General features: G+C 44.3%; 2 non-coding genes and 9 pseudogenes across 2 annotated transcripts; all 11 read left to right on the forward strand.

Annotated features, from left to right (window-relative positions):
* LOC148812675 (5S ribosomal RNA) lies at positions 1-119 on the forward strand (annotated as a pseudogene).
* Positions 120-656: 537 nt separating this feature from the next.
* LOC148812676 (5S ribosomal RNA) lies at positions 657-775 on the forward strand (annotated as a pseudogene).
* Positions 776-1,312: 537 nt separating this feature from the next.
* On the forward strand, positions 1,313-1,431 carry LOC148812677 (5S ribosomal RNA). The gene has a single exon (XR_016086309.1). It is a non-coding gene; the product is annotated as a 5S ribosomal RNA (ribosomal RNA).
* Positions 1,432-1,968: 537 nt separating this feature from the next.
* On the forward strand, positions 1,969-2,087 carry LOC148812678 (5S ribosomal RNA). The gene has a single exon (XR_016086307.1). It is a non-coding gene; the product is annotated as a 5S ribosomal RNA (ribosomal RNA).
* A 537-nt stretch (positions 2,088-2,624) lies between these two features.
* LOC148812679 (5S ribosomal RNA) lies at positions 2,625-2,743 on the forward strand (annotated as a pseudogene).
* A 535-nt stretch (positions 2,744-3,278) lies between these two features.
* LOC148812680 (5S ribosomal RNA) lies at positions 3,279-3,397 on the forward strand (annotated as a pseudogene).
* A 537-nt stretch (positions 3,398-3,934) lies between these two features.
* LOC148812681 (5S ribosomal RNA) lies at positions 3,935-4,053 on the forward strand (annotated as a pseudogene).
* A 537-nt stretch (positions 4,054-4,590) lies between these two features.
* On the forward strand, positions 4,591-4,709 carry LOC148812682 (5S ribosomal RNA; annotated as a pseudogene).
* Positions 4,710-5,244: 535 nt separating this feature from the next.
* LOC148812683 (5S ribosomal RNA) lies at positions 5,245-5,363 on the forward strand (annotated as a pseudogene).
* A 537-nt stretch (positions 5,364-5,900) lies between these two features.
* LOC148812684 (5S ribosomal RNA) lies at positions 5,901-6,019 on the forward strand (annotated as a pseudogene).
* A 537-nt stretch (positions 6,020-6,556) lies between these two features.
* On the forward strand, positions 6,557-6,675 carry LOC148812685 (5S ribosomal RNA; annotated as a pseudogene).
* The last annotated feature ends 12,493 nt before the right edge of the window (positions 6,676-19,168 follow it).

The following is a 19,168-nucleotide window of genomic DNA, read 5'->3' on the forward strand; positions in this document are numbered from 1 at the left end:
GCTTACGTCCACACCCCCTTGAGCACGCCTGATCTCGTCTGATCTCGGAAGCTAAACAGGGATGGGCCTGGTTAGTACTTGGATGGGAGACCGCCTGGGAATACCAGGTGCTGTAAGCTTTTAAGCGCAGGAGGCGCCCTATCCCCGTTCGCTTGCTCATTCCCCTGTTCACACGTGCAGTGCGGCTTGTCCGTCTGTTTATTTGTCAGCTTTGGCGAGACACGGTAGCTTGTGTATTAGCGTGAGCGTTTTTTATTCTGATCGTGAACAGTTTTACAAGTCCGCAAAGGATCGAGGAAAGGTTTATCGCCAGCTGAAAAGAGACACAGCGCTTCGGCTGTGGAGACTTGTTCGGCTGGCGTTCGGGGAGTCGCGTTTTTCAGAATTGTATTGAGATCGTTTTCCACAGAGCTCAGATGTCAAAGCACAGCAGCAGCTCTCCACAGCGATCCTCTATAGCGCCCTTTCTCCCGCAGCTCCGTCCTCATTGGAAGGAAGCAAGAGTGAAAGGCTGAAGTGAAATAGAGCGGGGACGAAGGCAGTGAAGAGAGAGAATGTGGGAAGAAGAGAAAAACGCAAGGGAAATAAAGCAGCGTCGTAAAAGAGGTGACGGAGCTGTCCTCTCTATAAGAAGGGTGCCAGCGAGCCTTGCACTTGCTTATGGCCACACCCCCTTGAGCACGCCTGATCTCATCTGATCTCGGAAGCTAAGCAGGGATGGGCCTGGTTAGAACTTGAATGGGTGACCGCCTGGGAATACCAGGTGCTGTAAGCTTTTAAGCGCAGGAGGCGCCCTATCCCCGCTCGCTCGCTCATTCCCCTGTTCACACGTGCAGTGCAGTTTGTCCGTCTGTTTATTTGTCAGCTTTGGCGAGACACGGGTGCTTGTGTATTAGCGTGAGCGTTTTTTATTCTGATCGTGAACAGTTTTACAAGTCCGCAAAGGATCGAGGAAAGGTTTATCGCCAGCTGAAAAGAGACACAGCGCTTCGGCTGTGGAGACTTGTTCGGCTTGCGTTCGGGGAGTCGCGTTTTTCAGAATTGTATTGAGATCGTTTTCCACAGAGCTCAGATGTCAAAGCACAGCAGCAGCTCTCCACAGCGATCCTCTATAGCGCCCTTTCTCCTGCAGCTCCGTCCTCATTGGAAGGAAGCAAGAGTGAAAGGCTGAAGTGAAATAGAGCGGGGACGAAGGCAGTGAAGAGAGAGAACGTGGGAAGAAGACAAAAACGCAAGGGAAATAAAGCAGCGTCGTAAAAGAGGTGACGGAGCTGTCCTCTCTATAAGAAGGATGCCAGCGAGCCTTGCACTCGCTTACGGCCACACCCCCTTGAGCACGCCTGATCTCGTCTGATCTCGGAAGCTAAACAGGGATGGGCCTGGTTAGTACTTGGATGGGAGACCGCCTGGGAATACCAGGTGCTGTAAGCTTTTAAGCGCAGGAGGCGCCCTATCCCCGCTCGCTCGCTCATTCCCCTGTTCACACGTGCAGTGCGGCTTGTCCGTCTGTTTATTTGTCAGCTTTGGCGAGACACGGGTGCTTGTGTATTAGCGTGAGCGTTTTTTATTCTGATCGTGAACAGTTTTACAAGTCCGCAAAGGATCGAGGAAAGGTTTATCGCCAGCTGAAAAGAGACACAGCGCTTCGGCTGTGGAGACTTGTTCGGCTGGCGTTCGGGGAGTCGCGTTTTTCAGAATTGTATTGAGATCGTTTTCCACAGAGCTCAGATGTCAAAGCACAGCAGCAGCTCTCCACAGCGATCCTCTATAGCGCCCTTTCTCCCGCAGCTCCGTCCTCATTGGAAGGAAGCAAGAGTGAAAGGCTGAAGTGAAATAGAGCGGGGACGAAGGCAGTGAAGAGAGAGAATGTGGGAAGAAGAGAAAAACGCAAGGGAAATAAAGCAGCGTCGTAAAAGAGGTGACGGAGCTGTCCTCTCTATAAGAAGGGTGCCAGCGAGCCTTGCACTCGCTTACGGCCACACCCCCTTGAGCACGCCTGATCTCATCTGATCTCGGAAGCTAAGCAGGGATGGGCCTGGTTAGTACTTGAATGGGAGACCGCCTGGGAATACCAGGTGCTGTAAGCTTTTAAGCGCAGGAGGCGCCCTATCCCCGCTCGCTCGCTCATTCCCCTGTTCACACGTGCAGTGCAGTTTGTCCGTCTGTTTATTTGTCAGCTTTGGCGAGACACGGGTGCTTGTGTATTAGCGTGAGCGTTTTTTATTCTGATCGTGAACAGTTTTACAAGTCCGCAAAGGATCGAGGAAAGGTTTATCGCCAGCTGAAAAGAGACACAGCGCTTCGGCTGTGGAGACTTGTTCGGCTGGCGTTCGGGGAGTCGCGTTTTTCAGAATTGTATTGAGATCGTTTTCCACAGAGCTCAGATGTCAAAGCACAGCAGCAGCTCTCCACAGCGATCCTCTATAGCGCCCTTTCTCCCGCAGCTCCGTCCTCATTGGAAGGAAGCAAGAGTGAAAGGCTGAAGTGAAATAGAGCGGGGACGAAGGCAGTGAAGAGAGAGAACGTGGGAAGAAGAGAAAAACGCAAGGGAAATAAAGCAGCGTCGTAAAAGAGGTGACGGAGCTGTCCTCTCTATAAGAAGGGTGCCAGCGAGCCTTGCACTCGCTTACGGCCACACCCCCTTGAGCACGCCTGATCTCGTCTGATCTCGGAAGCTAAACAGGGATGGGCCTGGTTAGTACTTGGATGGGAGACCGCCTGGGAATACTAGGTGCTGTAAGCTTTTAAGCGCAGGAGGCGCCCTATCCCCGCTCGCTCGCTCATTCCCCTGTTCACACGTGCAGTGCGGCTTGTCCGTCTGTTTATTTGTCAGCTTTGGCGAGACACGGGTGCTTGTGTATTCGCGTGAGCGTTTTTTATTCTGATCGTGAACAGTTTTACAAGTCCGCAAAGGATCGAGGAAAGGTTTATCGCCAGCTGAAAAGAGATACAGCGCTTCGGCTGTGGAGACTTGTTCGGCTGGCGTTCGGGGAGTCGCGTTTTTCAGAATTGTATTGAGATCGTTTTCCACAGAGCTCAGATGTCAAAGCACAGCAGCAGCTCTCCACAGCGATCCTCTATAGCGCCCTTTCTCCTGCAGCTCCGTCCTCATTGGAAGGAAGCAAGAGTGAAAGGCTGAAGTGAAATAGAGCGGGGACGTAGGTAGTTAAGAGAGAACGTGGGAAGAAGAGAAAAACGCAAGGGAAATAAAGCAGCGTCGTAAAAGAGGTGACGGAGCTGTCCTCTCTATAAGAAGGGTGCCAGCGAGCCTTGCACTCGCTTACGGCCACACCCCGTTGAGCACGCCTGATCTCGTCTGATCGCGGAAGCTAAACAGGGACGGGCGTGGTTAGTACTTGGATGGGAGACCGCCTGGGAATACCAGGTGCTGTAAGCTTTTAAGCGCAGGAGGCGCCGTATCCCCGCTCGCTCGCTCATTCCCCTGTTCACACGTGCAGTGCGGCTTGTCCGTCTGTTTATTTGTCAGCTTTGGCGAGACACGGGTGCTTGTGTATTAGCGTGAGCGTTTTTTATTCTGATCGTGAACAGTTTTACAAGTCCGCAAAGGATCGAGGAAAGGTTTATCGCCAGCTGAAAAGAGACACAGCGCTTCGGCTATGGAGACTTGTTCGGCTGGCGTTCGGGGAGTCGCGTTTTTCAGAATTGTATTGAGATCGTTTTCCACAGAGCTCAGATGTCAAAGCACAGCAGCAGCTCTCCACAGCGATCCTCTATAGCGCCCTTTCTCCCGCAGCTCCGTCCTCATTGGAAGGAAGCAAGAGTGAAAGGCTGAAGTGAAATAGAGCGGGGACGAAGGCAGTGAAGAGAGAGAACGTGGGAAGAAGAGAAAAACGCAAGGGAAATAAAGCAGCGTCGTAAAAGAGGTGACGGAGCTGTCCTCTCTATAAGAAGGGTGCCAGCGAGCCTTGCACTCGCTTACGGCCACACCCCCTTGAGCACGCCTGATCTCGTCTGATGTCGGAAGCTAAACAGGGACGGGCCTGGTTAGTACTTGGATGGGAGACCGCCTGGGAATACCAGGTGCTGTAAGCTTTTAAGCGCAGGAGGTGCCCTATCCCCACTCGCTCGCTCATTCCCCTGTTCACACGTGCAGTGCGGCTTGTCCGTCTGTTTATTTGTCAGCTTTGGCGGGACACGGGTGCTTGTGTATTAGCGTGAGCGTTTTTTATTCTGATCGTGAACAGTTTTACAAGTCCGCAAAGGATCGAGGAAAGGTTTATCGCCAGCTGAAAAGAGACACAGCGCTTCGGCTGTGGAGACTTGTTCGGCTGGCGTTCGGGGAGTCGCGTTTTTCAGAATTGTATTGAGATCGTTTTCCACAGAGCTCAGATGTCAAAGCACAGCAGCAGCTCTCCACAGCGATCCTCTATAGCGCCCTTTCTCCCGCAGCTTCGTCCTCATTGGAAGGAAGCAAGAGTGAAAGGCTGAAGTGAAATAGAGCGGGGACGAAGGCAGTGAAGAGAGAGAACGTGGGAAGAAGAGAAAAACGCAAGGGAAATAAAGCAGCGTCGTAAAAGAGGTGACGGAGCTGTCCTCTCTATAAGAAGGGTGCCAGCGAGCCTTGCACTCGCTTACGGCCACACCCCCTTGAGCACGCCTGATCTCGTCTGATCTCGGAAGCTAAACAGGGACGGGCCTGGTTAGTACTTGGATGGGAGACCGCCTGGGAATACTAGGTGCTGTAAGCTTTTAAGCGCAGGAGGCGCCCTATCCCCGCTCGCTCGCTCATTCCCCTGTTCACACGTGCAGTGCGGCTTGTCCGTCTGTTTATTTCTCAGCTTTGGCGAGACACGGGTGCTTGTGTATTCGCGTGAGCGTTTTTTATTCTGATCGTGAACAGTTTTACAAGTCCGCAAAGGATCGAGGAAAGGTTTATCGCCAGCTGAAAAGAGACACAGCGCTTCGGCTGTGGAGACTTGTTCGGCTTGCGTTCGGGGAGTCGCGTTTTTCAGAATTGTATTGAGATCGTTTTCCACAGAGCTCAGATGTCAAAGCACAGCAGCAGCTCTCCACAGCGATCCTCTATAGCGCCCTTTCTCCCGCAGCTCCGTCCTCATTGGAAGGAAGCAAGAGTGAAAGGCTGAAGTGAAATAGAGCGGGGACGAAGGTAGTTAAGAGAGAACGTGGGAAGAAGAGAAAAACGCAAGGGAAATAAAGCAGCGTCGTAAAAGAGGTGACGGAGCTGTCCTCTCTATAAGAAGGGTGCCAGCGAGCCTTGCACTCGCTTACGGCCACACCCCGTTGAGCACGCCTGATCTCGTCTGATCTCGGAAGCAAAACAGGGACGGGCCTGGTTAGTACTTGGATGGGAGACCGCCTGGGAATACCAGGTGCTGTAAGCTTTTAAGCGCAGGAGGCGCCGTATCCCCGCTCGCTCGCTCATTCCCCTGTTCACACGTGCAGTGCGGCTTGTCCGTCTGTTTATTTGTCAGCTTTGGCGAGACACGGGTGCTTGTGTATTAGCGTGAGCGTTTTTTATTCTGATCGTGAACAGTTTTACAAGTCCGCAAAGGATCGAGGAAAGGTTTATCGCCAGCTGAAAAGAGACACAGCGCTTCGGCTGTGGAGACTTGTTCGGCTGGCGTTCGGGGAGTCGCGTTTTTCAGAATTGTATTGAGATCGTTTTCCACAGAGCTCAGATGTCAAAGCACAGCAGCAGCTCTCCACAGCGATCCTCTATAGCGCCCTTTCTCCCGCAGCTCCGTCCTCATTGGAAGGAAGCAAGAGTGAAAGGCTGAAGTGAAATAGAGCGGGGACGAAGGCAGTGAAGAGAGAGAACGTGGGAAGAAGAGAAAAACGCAAGGGAAATAAAGCAGCGTCGTAAAAGAGGTGACGGAGCTGTCCTCTCTATAAGAAGGGTGCCAGCGAGCCTGGCACTCGCTTACGGCCACACCCCCTTGAGCACGCCTGATCTCGTCTGATGTCGGAAGCTAAACAGGGACGGGCCTGGTTAGTACTTGGATGGGAGACCGCCTGGGAATACCAGGTGCTGTAAGCTTTTAAGCGCAGGAGGTGCCCTATCCCCACTCGCTCGCTCATTCCCCTGTTCACACGTGCAGTGCGGCTTGTCCGTCTGTTTATTTGTCAGCTTTGGCGAGACACGGGTGCTTGTGTATTAGCGTGAGCGTTTTTTATTCTGATCGTGAACAGTTTTACAAGTCCGCAAAGGATCGAGGAAAGGTTTATCGCCAGCTGAAAAGAGACACAGCGCTTCGGCTGTGGAGACTTGTTCGGCTGGCGTTCGGGGAGTCGCGTTTTTCAGAATTGTATTGAGATCGTTTTCCACAGAGCTCAGATGTCAAAGCACAGCAGCAGCTCTCCACAGCGATCCTCTATAGCGCCCTTTCTCCCGCAGCTCCGTCCTCATTGGAAGGAAGCAAGAGTGAAAGGCTGAAGTGAAATAGAGCGGGGACGAAGGCAGTGAAGAGAGAGAACGTGGGAAGAAGAGAAAAACGCAAGGGAAATAAAGCAGCGTCGTAAAAGAGGTGACGGAGCTGTCCTCTCTATAAGAAGGGTGCCAGCGAGCCTTGCACTTGCTTACGGCCACACCCCCTTGAGCACGCCTGATTTCGTCTGATGTCGGAAGCTAAACAGGGACGGGCCTGGTTAGTACTTGGATGGGAGACCGCCTTGGAATACCAGGTGCTGTAAGCTTTTAAGCGCAGGAGGCGCCCTATCCCCGCTCGCTCGCTCATTCCCCTGTTCACACGTGCAGTGCGGCGTGTCCGTCTGTTTATTTGTCAGCTTTGGCGAGACACGGGTGCTTGTGTATTAGCGTGAGCGTTTTTTATTCTGATCGTGAACAGTTTTACAAGTCCGCAAAGGATCGAGGAAAGGTTTATCGCCAGCTGAAAGGAGACACAGCGCTTCGGCTGTGGAGACTTGTTCGGCTGGCGTTCGGGGAGTCGCGTTTTTCAGAATTGTATTGAGATCGTTTTCCACAGAGCTCAGATGTCAAAGCACAGCAGCAGCTCTCCACAGCGATCCTCTATAGCGCCCTTTCTCCCGCAGCTCCGTCCTCATTGGAAGGAAGCAAGAGTGAAAGGCTGAAGTGAAATAGAGCGGGGACAAAGGCAGTGAAGAGAGAGAACGTGGGAAGAAGAGAAGAACGCAAGGGAAATAAAGCAGCGTCATAAAAGAGGTGACGGAGCTGTCCTCTCTATAAGAAGGGTGCCAGCGAGCTTTGCACTTGCTTACGGCCGCCCAATCATCTCTTATCGCTGACCACCACATAAGCTTCTTTTTCACAGCTCCCTCACACTCAGCACCTTCCCCTGCAATAGCACTCGCTGCATCACTGGCAAATACATATCTAACGACATTCAGGGCATCACAGGACAGTTCCAGATAACCCTGACAACATCCTGTATCTCATTTACTGTATCTCTTGCAAAAAATGCCCAGCTATCTACATTTGGGAAACCGAAAGGAGACTAGGAGAATGCTTCAGAGAACATATTAGGGCTGGGAAGGTTAAAGATTTCTCCAAGCCCATAGTTTTTCTTTTCACCTCAAATAGCCAGGATCTCTCAATGACTGACTTATTTTAATGTAATCTTCTCTATTCTCTTGCAGGTTTTGACTTCACACCTTTCTTCACCTCTCTCCATTTTGCACTTCCTGTGTGGCCTCTCTGCTGCTCCTGCCTCCTCCCCTCTCCCAGCTTTTGTTCTTCTGTGCTATTTAATCTTTGTAATCTGCCTTGTCTTTCTCACACCTGAAGAAGGCTTCACAGCCGAAACATTGAGTTTTCTCTCTTCTCTTTTCAGTATGGAATAAACCTATTACTTGTTCCTTTGCAGACTACACATGCTGACATAGTTTAGTTCAGGTGGGTAGCTGCTTCAATATACATTTGTAAATGTCAATTTAAAACTGTAAAAATAGTAAGATTGTAACTCCACTTTAAAACGTGGCAAGAAATAGACACATGGGAGGCTACACCCTGGAAAGGACATCAGTCCATCCCAGGGCAAAGATATAAAAAATAAACATATAGGCAGCACATATCAAGCCTTACAAGAAATCATTAACAGCCTCAACACACACCACAGGTCCATTAAACTCAAATACACCAAGCATGGTAGCCTGATAGACTTCCTAGACACCACCACATACAAGGTTTCTTCCTTCAACAACACAGACAAACTGGACATCAAGGTATTTTTCAAAGACACATTCACACGGCTTACTGCACAAGGATAGCTTCCACCCAAAACATACTTTAAAAGGACTGGTAAAATCACAACTCCTACACTTCCACAAAATCTGTACACAACAACAAGACTTTGAGGAAGCCAAATACACACTCTTCCAAGCTTTATGCCAGAGAAGATACACACAAAGTTTCCTCAAAAATGTGGTACAAACATTTCTAAATAGAAAAACTCCAGATGACAGAAAAATACCCCTCAACACATCATATTCTCAACTCAGCATAAAAAACAACCAAAAACCATGATATTAGAAAACACAAACATACTAAGGGAGCACAAAATCATATCTGCACACAGAAAAAAACAAAAACCTTCAGCATTAATTAGTCCAAAGCAAGCTAAAACCTGTACAAAACAGATCATATACACCAAGAGCCAAACATTTCATAACAGAAAACAATGATCCAAAACAAAGAAACTAAAGAAATCTTCCAGTTGCAAAGGGCACTCTCAGAAAACATCAATAACGCCATCTACAGCATCCAGTGCAAAAAGTGCGGGGTGACCTATGTGGGGGGAACGGGTAACTCCATCCGAACCCAGCTGACACAACACAGGTACATCAGGAACCACGGGACTGGAAAGCAACCCCAACTGGACAGAGATAGAAACAAAGAAAAAGGAAAGGGAGTGGATCAAAAGACTTAATACTATCTTTACACAAGACCTGAACATCAGAAAAACCGGGAGGGTTTTAGTCGTTGGAAGGAGAGTGCTCTCCTTGTCCCAGATGGTCCCCTCTCGGATAAAATCTGGGAGAAGGAGCTTTGTTCCCCTCTCCTAACTAGCCAGATCCTACAGGGACTGGAACTCTTCACCATACTAACACGCAACAAACAGAAGAATAACTGAAACCAATCAGCTATGGAAACTCACACAGCTTGCACAGTCCTACTAGGGAGGAAAACAAAAGACCCTGATTGCCTATTGAGATGTTAATGGTCCATGCATAATCCCCACCAGGGAAAGCAGAAACCCATTCACCAACTGAAACTGCACCTACTCATACAGAAAGGTACAGAAGGAACACAGACCATAGGATACAAACTAGCCCCCTAAGAGGAACTACAACACACTGCCCCTTACAAAACAGGATAAAAACAGGCCAGCATGGACACAGTGTTCCAGAACAATGCCTGAAGAAGACCCAGGCAAAAACATACCGACACACAGAAAGGCAAGATTGTCTTCCTATGGAGCCACAGATTCTACAGAGGTAAAGCTGCCTAACAGTGGAAACCTAACGGTGTCAACGAAGCTTTAGGCATTTAAATGGTAAGTATGGATCAATCCAGAGTTGACAACGCACGCAACCGTACGGTCACCCTCCACACTGCCTACACAACAAACATGTCAAACAGACAGGATACCTTCCAACAAGGAACCAGGATCATCTACAAAATGATCCAAACAGTCCACCATTTACAAAACACAGCAGTTTTATTGGACGGGAGAACCGAGCACCCGCCAGCCTACGACGGAAGACCGAGGAACTCATAAAACCTGCCAAGCCACCCAAACTCACATATTTGAAGCTGGTAAGCAATGCCAAAAATTGGCTTCACACCACACTGCAGATCCTCGAAGAGCAAAATCTGTCATACAACTAGAGGATCTTGAGCTTCCCCACTGGGAGGAAGCTTTCACACTTGCTTCCAACTGATCAAAGAAACATTATGGGAGGAAATTGCAGAACACCACCTTTGGACCCTACAGTACACAAGCTATCAATACTGGGTTAGGGAAGGACACTCGGGCAGATCAAATTATCACACCAGTTTTTAAATTCTACAACGACTTCTACTGGAAAGACTGCGAACAAGACCAAGTAAGAGTTAAGTTGTTTTATAAAGTCATTATTTTAGAGCAAGGTATAATTCTGATAAAAATACAATAAACAATATGGTGAAGCTATTGGAGAGAAAATTAAGGCTCGGTTAAGAAACTGAAACAGTCTTGACTTGTTCCTTTACACAAAAGTTATTTATTTTCAAAAGAGACCCATGAGAATTCATCTGGTGTGCAAGACCTGCCTGAAGACATTTGACCAGTTTCCTCTTCACCTAAAGAGGGTGTGTATGAAATGAGCCTCAGCAGAGGAGATCAGCAAGGTCCTTCTCCAGGCCAGGAAGGACTTGTTGAATCACCTGAGGAATGGGCAGGTCGGGGATTACAAGAGCATAGGGCTCATGTGTGGTGAGAATGTGAGACTGGCAGAGTCCATGGGTCCATGGACTGTTTTATGTGGAATCCTGAAGACACATCAGCAAGGTAAGATATTTATAATTTATAAGGGTTCTTCTGTTTCATTTCTAACCTTTACCTTTATGTAAGGGTATGTTAAAATGATATACCAGTGGTCCAGATGCCCTGAGCAAGAGGCTGCTGTCAGGGAGGAAGAGATGCCAGAGACTGAAGTGGAAGAGGAAGGGGAAGATGTGAGTTCTGGAGAACTTTCTATTTTTTCCAAATGTATCTTTTGTTTTATACTTGTATTCTAGTTTGTCTTAGAAGTAAAAATGTTTAAATGTGTATTTTGTATTCCTACTGTCCCCCCAGTTCTTAAAAGCCATCAGCAGGCTCTCAGGAAGACGGTGACCCAGGCTGGACTGGACAGAACGCACTCCCTGGATGCTCCTCACCTGACTGGGTTTAAACAGGACCTTACCAAGGATCTTGGAGTGGCAGATTGCTCTCAGGAGGTATTTATTTTTAAAGGCATTTAAAATTGAGCAGTGATATTTCCATAGCACATGTTTTTACTCCTTAGCTTAAAATTCACCCATGTGAAATCTCAGCCATAAACATAGTGACTCTACATTTGTCAGGTAGAAAATGTTTCCAGATTCCTGTTTTTATGGATCCATCTGCATCTTCCTTAAACTTTGTAAAGGGCCTATCCAAAACAACAATTATTTTAACCAAATGAAGACCACTGGACTGTCTCACCAAATCATTGCTAATTATATTAGGAACATAAACCATTTTCCGGGCTACATCCTAAATGATATCGGTGTGAAAGTAGAGGATCCCAGCCTGGCTAACCTCATCATCAACTTCCAAAGTATCCTAAAGGATATTCAGAAGAAGAACAGTAAGAATGTTGCCAAGAGATTACTAAAAATAGGTCATTTTCATTTTAAAACTTCTTTTAGTTGTACTTTTAATTTGAATACAAAAAAAGTTGATGAGTATTAATTTCTCCCACAGATATAGACAGTTGCAGAGTCCAGAACCAAGTACGAAGGATTGCTGGAAGGTGCTGATGGTTGCAAAGAGAGATGTGTTGCACAGACTGGGCAAGACATCACCTTGCCTGAGCAGCTTCTTGTACTGTATTACCTGCAGGCCTTTCTCCAGCTGAAGCACCTGTAGCACCCAGGGGTGGTAAAGAACATGACAGTAAGAATACTTTCATACAACAAAAGTAAGAAATTACATATATAGGATTTTTACAGTTTGGTGTATTCATTTTTATTTTCTCGCTATTACAGGTTGAGGAATGGGTGCAAAGAAAGTGTTGTTTCAACAAGTGGGCACAAAAATGGTCATAATTCCTGTTAAAGAGCACAAAACCTCAAACAACAGCTGGCTTCCTTTGCATTGAGTGAAGAAGAGGAACATGCAAGTTGATGGCTACATTGATATACCCATCCACTCAATTCAGGGTTGTGGTAGAACTGGAACCATCCTGGCAAGCTGTGGATGCAAAGTACTGTATCACCCATAATGTGACACCAGTCCATCACAGGACTCACTCACACCATGGCCAGTTTTCATAGAAGCCAATTAAAATCCATGTTAATACCGAACAAAAGACCTCCACCTGCATAGCTCCAATCATGTACAGTATTTAAGAAAATCTGGAATGTACCTTAATTGCATTTTATTTGTGTTTTATCAGCCGTTTCATCTTTACTTCACTAAACTGCGCTGTAATGCCCAGGTCAGCAGCTGTGAAAGGAGAGGGAGAAGATGGACTGGTCAGCCAATGTATCAACAGTGTCTGAAGTGCTTGAGAAGTGGAAGCCCAACACAGGACTGCCACCAAATGGCATGCAAATTAAAAAGTTGATAAAGTATCAAATCTGGGAAGGCCTGAGCATCACTGACGATCCTGTGAAGGAGAAGAAGTTTGTGACTTCCAGGTGTTTCCAGAAGGGAGAGGTGGTGTGTGATTACAACGGCAAGGTCATCACAAAGACAACTGCTGAAGCTCACAGATGACAGAGGGAGACATGAGATGTCTTTTCTTTTCAGATGAACCTGCACAAAAACTGTGCATTGATGCTCGTGAAAAACACTGAGCCTGCCTCCCGGATAAGGAGGCAAATCGGAAGATGGATAAATCCATCAAAGAGAAAAGACAATGTAAGGGCTGTAAGAAAGTCATTTATAATCAACGAACAGCCTGTCATAATTCTGTCTGTGACAAAAAGGGACATTGTTGAGGGGAGAAGAGCTCCTCTGTGATTACAGCATTTCCAGGAAATAATTTCAAGGTGAAGGACAAGCTCTGGAGTGGTTGGTTCACTGACCATTTCCAAAAAAGGGACTAAGTAAGTATATTAAAGTGCATATTTTGAAGATATTCATTTTCTTGTACCTTGGAATTAATGTAAAAATTATATTCGTGTTAATGTCTTGAAAATAGCATTTCTCATTCTCATCAGCAAGGATATAAGGAAGGGATATGGGACTGCTAAAAAGATACATGATTTTCAGAAGAGTATAGAAGGCAGATAACTATCCCACTCAATTGTTACTGCAAAGAAATGCCACAGTGTAAACAAAAAGGTGAACCATTCTTGAAATTTATTGACAGAATCTGAATAGCACGGCATTCCCAGACCAGGCACTGGAGTTTCCTGCAGCGTTAGATGGGTAGTCTCTTGGTAAGAGAGAGATCGACAGAGTACTGGACTTCATGAACGACACCTTTCCAATTCATCGAGAACAGAGCCCACAAGATCTAGAGTCTAGAGAACAATTTCTTACAATATTAGTGGTAGTTTCTGAATAGGTTAAGGACAACATAGTTGTAGAGCTATCTTGCAACTTCTTAAAAGTTGTAAAAGTGATTACCATATTGCCAGTGGTTTATATTTAAAACCTAAAGATTTTAAATTGAATCTTTCTTAAACAAAGGACATTTTTCACAGGAACAGCAGCCTAAATCAGTTGATGACTGTAAATATGACAAGCTTGTGATAAATTGTAAAGTGCAAAACAAAGTTGTATTGTTTTGGTTTTGTCTTCAACATCATATTAATAGGCATGTTATTTTTAGAGCAGCTGCCTGCCATTCACCACCAGCCAAGATGCCACGAGGTACATGAAATGACCCAGAAGTACTTAATGATACAGAGAAGAGCATATGGGGGGAAAAAAAAGAAGACAAGAAATATCCATTAACACGTGCATCTAGAAGCCAGAAGACGGGTGATGATCAGCATTTCAAAAGCAGACACTGGAGGTTGAATTCAAGTTTTAACAGTGATTGTCTATGTTTGGCTTCAACACAAATCATATTAATATGCTCACATTATTAATTTGTACAAAGTCCCCAATATTCATTACAGGCGATGTTCCCAGGAGTACACACGACCCAGCCAGAACGTGGCTAGCTGACGTGCAGTGGACCTCAGGGAAAGAACTCTTGCCCACACGGATGTCTCTGCTCTGAAAACCACTGGATAAAGGTATATGGCGGTCTGTTCTCAGCTGTTGATTTTGTGAAAAATATTGAATATGAAAGATTGAAGTGTCACTATTCAATGAAGTTCAGACATAAGTATTATGTTGAGAAGCTAGATCTGTTCTACTAATAGCTTTAGTACCTTAATATTGTACTGTTTGCTCTGGTTTTCAGACATCAGTCCAAGATCATTGGTGGGTTAATTGATTTCTGGTAAGATTGGCCCCACGTGTGAGTGTGTGTTTACATTTCTATCTGGCATCCTCAAAAGATGGTTTTGTTTCCTTTTCTTAATTGCTCTTGATTACTAGAGTTTATTTGGCATGATACATTTGTGATAAATGCTTTTTCTTTGTGAATAGTCTTATTTTAATCTACATAATGTCAATGAGTTAGTACCTTAAAGAACAAGCAGTAAAAGAAATGACATTTCAGGTTTATTAGCTAAAGTTACTGAGATTCCTTTACAGCGCAGAGACCCATCTTTAATATGCTGTGTGTGCTCATAATGGACTTGAAATTTGTTTTTGTCACAATGTAAAGGTATAATAAATAGATAATATACTCTATTTATCAAGACTTGACTATTTTAATTCCATACTTCCATTGACTGCTTTGGAATGCATTCCTTACAATTTTCCTAAATAATCATTGTCTCACAGTGTAGACCTGGGTGACATAACAGGGGTCAGGGCTGTGTTTTACTGAAGGTTTGTGTAGACTGGCCATTGTCTATGTGAGACTGTGGGATCACTAGGGGTTCCCCCCCCCAACACCTGTAACATTGTCAAGTGGTATAATTACCTACAAAAGCTAAAGTTTCCTCCATTAAGGGGTCACTATTTGTCAGTCACTATCAGTCCGGGACACTCTATGCTAGATTGGACTGTTGTCTTTGGAAGATGGGGTCACAGGTGATGAAATAGACCACAGTGGCAGTCCTGCCTAGCTGTTATATCACTGACAGACTCACCCACACATTGAGAAGAGAGCACTGGTTTCTGTGCAGAAAGCAGAACAACTCACTTTAACTGGTCAATTAGGTCTAATGAGTTTTATTGCCCTTGACATCTAACTTACTCCAGCCCCCCTTGTGGAAACAACCCCTAATTACTGTTCATGAGCTCCTGGCCACACTTGTTCCCAGTGGAACCAACCTGGAGCAGCAGAACAGAGGTTTTTGTTTCTTTAAGTTGTCTGTTGTTGTAAAACAAGTCATCCCTTACGAATAAAAACTCTCCCTCTAGTCTGGTTGCTATCTCCTTTATTTGCCCCATATTCCCAGGGCAAAGCAGCTGAGTAATCAAAAGCTGAACTGCAAGGAGCTGAATTTCACACTGGGTTACAACAGACCCTGGTGGGAGAATGGGCAGGAGAGGGCCGGTTGTGCTCCTGAACTAGTCCCCTCCTCTCCTACTCTCGTATTTGCATCACAGTCTATAAACTCCAGCCCTATTGCTTTTCTTCCAGTTCATTTTTTTTAATACAGCTCGTGAATTATGTATACTCTTGTGAAGTATCAAGAAAGCACTCTTATCTTTATTCCCGACGGTCTAGCACAGTAACCACAACTCCAATAACTTTAACTAGAGGAAGAAACCCAGCTTCTGCTCAAAAGGAAAAAAAACATTGAAATCATAAATCTCCAACACTGGCTGGAGACTCTGTGTGTCCGTGCTCAGCGGTTATATAGGACAGAACTCAGCGCGCAGCAGGTGCGGCTCATTGCTCTACGCTCCCCGTGCGGAATGCGCGTCTCCTCCTTCCAGACTCGTAACACCGCTGCATACATCCCTCTTAAATCCCAGAAACACAGAAACTCCGGGGTGTTTCTGTGAGTCAGTACTGGGTTTCTCTGTTCAAGGTTACAAGCAGAAACAAATAAAGCGCTGAAAGCAGGAAGTTATTTCTGCTCGTAGGCATAAACGTGTAAAAATAAATTTTCTGATTACTAAACCCCTAATAAAATCCATCTAAGTCTCCCTTTCGTTCCCAATGCACATAACTGAATATAAACCAGTCAAGTTCAGGTACTTTTCTGATGTACAGTATCTGAATAGTTCTGGCGCGGCTGTTGTAACAAAGATACTTACGAACTTTTTTTTCATAAGAGCTCTTGCCGTTTTTAAAATGAATATTTTTTTGAATTCGCTAAATCACACGAAACACCAGCATCACTTATCGTAAGCATCTGACCAATTACATTCCTGAATGTTAAACCCATTTAGCATTTATTTTTAACTTGTTTTTTTTTAAATTACACACCTGTTAACTTAGTCCGGATCGCGGTCACCGAGGACCACTCCTGTCTCCCCAGATGACACTTATTATTTTTAAGATAAACGCGAGATAAACAACGTTTGTTTGAAACCGCTCCACAAATTTTCTCACATGCACGTATTCTCAAATATCACCACAACAAAATCATAAAGTTTGTTTCCACAGACATGACACTATTATGCAATAAACCAATAAATTAATGAACTAGCAGAATCCCAATAAAAACACCCGATCACCTGGCCAGCCCAGCATGTCAGTATCATACATTTTTACCAACAAAACCGCAAAAGCAAAAACCAGCATATATATATCCCATGTTTTTACCTTATTCTGGAGCATGATATATATCCAAAATAACCCAGACTAGTTTATCTCAAGAGCTAGAGACTAGTAAACGTTACTGATTACGTAGTAAATGTTTGAAGAACGAGCGCCAGAAATAAGGCGATTTGACTGGTAAAAACCACTGTCATTCTTTGTATTTTCAGCCACCCTTAGGGGGTGAGACTTCCTCTAGACGCTTCAGGCTGCATTTTTAGCTGTCAATCATTGACTCAGAAGGGATAATCAATCAGTTTTTTATCAGTTTCTTATCAGTGCTCCTTTTTTTCACACCAGAAGGCAACTCTGAGGTTTTTTTCATTGCATAACAGCAGGTAAAGGCTCTCTAGCAGTGTCTTAAGGTTTTTATAGCAATTGCAATGGTTTTTATTCTTATTATTTTCAATATTTTTATGATTTTTTATTATACTGTAGGTGTGAAATTTCATTCCAGGTCCAGTCTTCACAAAACATGATGTAGAATTTTTTCTAATTGATCAATTTGTCCCAAATTTTTATCCAAGCTAGTAGCCACCTAGAACAAGGTTTTCAAATCATTCCCAGGCCCTTGACATGCATATAGTTGAAAACTCTGACCTCTGAAGACCGAAAAAAAATGTTCGCCAGCTGTTTTTTTTGTTTTTTTTTCATATGTTTGTCTGCTGAGTGGACACATTAAGAAATATAAGAAATTTGACTATTCACACTCAAAGCCAAGGGGGTTAGCTTCAATTTAAGACCTGAACCAGGCTCCTGCTATGTTCTGCTGCAGAGATATAACAAATGTTTAAGGGGGAGGAAATTCCAGGCGGACATTGGCTAAATATGTCACTGGTAGTAAAAGGTTAAGTATTCTTGCCATTTTTAGCATATTGTAAGTGGATTTTTTGCAAACATTTTATTTTTTAAATCACATGAAACACAATCAACCCATTGTAACTTCACATTGATAATTCCTGAGCTTTATAACTGTGTATTATTTCTTTGTACCTTGTTTTAATATTTTTTTTATTATTTTTGAATTTTACAGAGCTTTTTAATATATTGTGAGCATTTTAGTGTCATTTTAAAATAGGACTATCAATGCTCCTGACTTTTAAACCTGTATTTATTCTGACATTATTCTCTCCACCTGCAGATGAGGGAGGTATTTGATTTTTAATTTGTTGATTTGGGGGGAAAATATACATTCATTTCCTTGTATGTATCACCAGTGGGAAACTTGGCATTTTTGGATGAATTGCAATCTTTACTGCAAGGCCTTCAGACTGATATAGAAATGACTGGAGATTTAAATGACACATTTGATAAATCAGACAGGAACAGCATAACATCTAAAATGGCAGAACCCTCTAAAGTACTGAAAAATTTCCGGCACATTCATAATAAATAAAATTTATTTAACTTAAAGCATAAAATTTGCTTTAAAAAGAAAACCACAATTTGTACGATATCATATTTCAATATCGACGTTCAGATGAAGAATTTGAGGATTTGAATATCAATGGAGAGTACATTGATTTTGGGACAATGTTTGCATCTGAATAATCCTTCCTCCTGGAAAGAAGGGAAAAAAAAAGTTTTGAGTCTCAGTCTTCAGGATCCCCCCCAAAAAACGTGCAAATATGTTTCCGATGTATTTTGGATAAAGATATAACTCTCATAGAAGATACATTTTATCAGTTGAATGCAGTCGATACTTTCGACTTTTTATATGATGATAGGACCTACATTTAGGGCTCAGTACTGATAACACTGCTGCTATTGATGGAGTAGAAATAATCAATAGCTGGCAAGTACTGGCAGTTTTTTTTCTGAGGCAAGAAGTCCTAGAACACCTCCTATAAAAATGTTAAGATTCAGAGCAAGAAATATTTTTCCACCTCACCTAATGCTATTGCATTAACGAGGCTGAAGTTGGCTTCTTATTCGCCAGCTGCTGCTTTGCGTTTTTCGTTCCGTCTTAAATGCTGCTGCTGTGATGTTATGTCGTCTTTCGCCTGTAGATGGCTCTCTACAGTCTTTTTTAAAAATACTTATCCGGATGTATTACTGTACATTTCCTCAGTAAAGGGGAATATGTAAGTAGAGACTGTCCAAATTGCATTTTTGTATGAAACACATTTCAGAAACACAACTCACAATAAAACAAACTGGCATGTTATACCAGGAGTAAATAAGACAAAGGCAAAACGTAAATTCACTGGCACTTTCTGCATATTTTCCACAACCTTGCCTTCTGATCATAAAAAGTCTCAAACTCTTGCATTTTACAAAGAAATTTTAATATAGCAGTTTTAAATGGGACATTTAGAACATGGCATATGAGACTATATGGTTAACTGAGGATGAGCAGAGGGTGATCGAACCTACCTCCTGGTTATAAAAATGTCTAAAAATTCTGACACAGATGTGTGAGAGACAATGGAAAAGACTATCAAAATCCTGAACTTCAGGACATTGTACTGTACCGTTTTTTAAATACGACCCTCTGAACATGGCATGAGAGAATACATTGTCAAATGGTCAATGCAATGTTTGCTAAATTGCTAGGGCCCTCCCTTCTTATTTTAAAATCGTCTCATATTTCTGACATCAAGGTGTGAGACACAATATAACAGACTGTCAAAAT

This window comes from Atractosteus spatula, assembly GCF_055471065.1.
Source record: "Atractosteus spatula isolate fAtrSpa1 chromosome 10 unlocalized genomic scaffold, fAtrSpa1.hap1 SUPER_10_unloc_18, whole genome shotgun sequence".
NCBI classification, from domain to species: Eukaryota; Metazoa; Chordata; class Actinopteri; order Semionotiformes; family Lepisosteidae; genus Atractosteus; species Atractosteus spatula.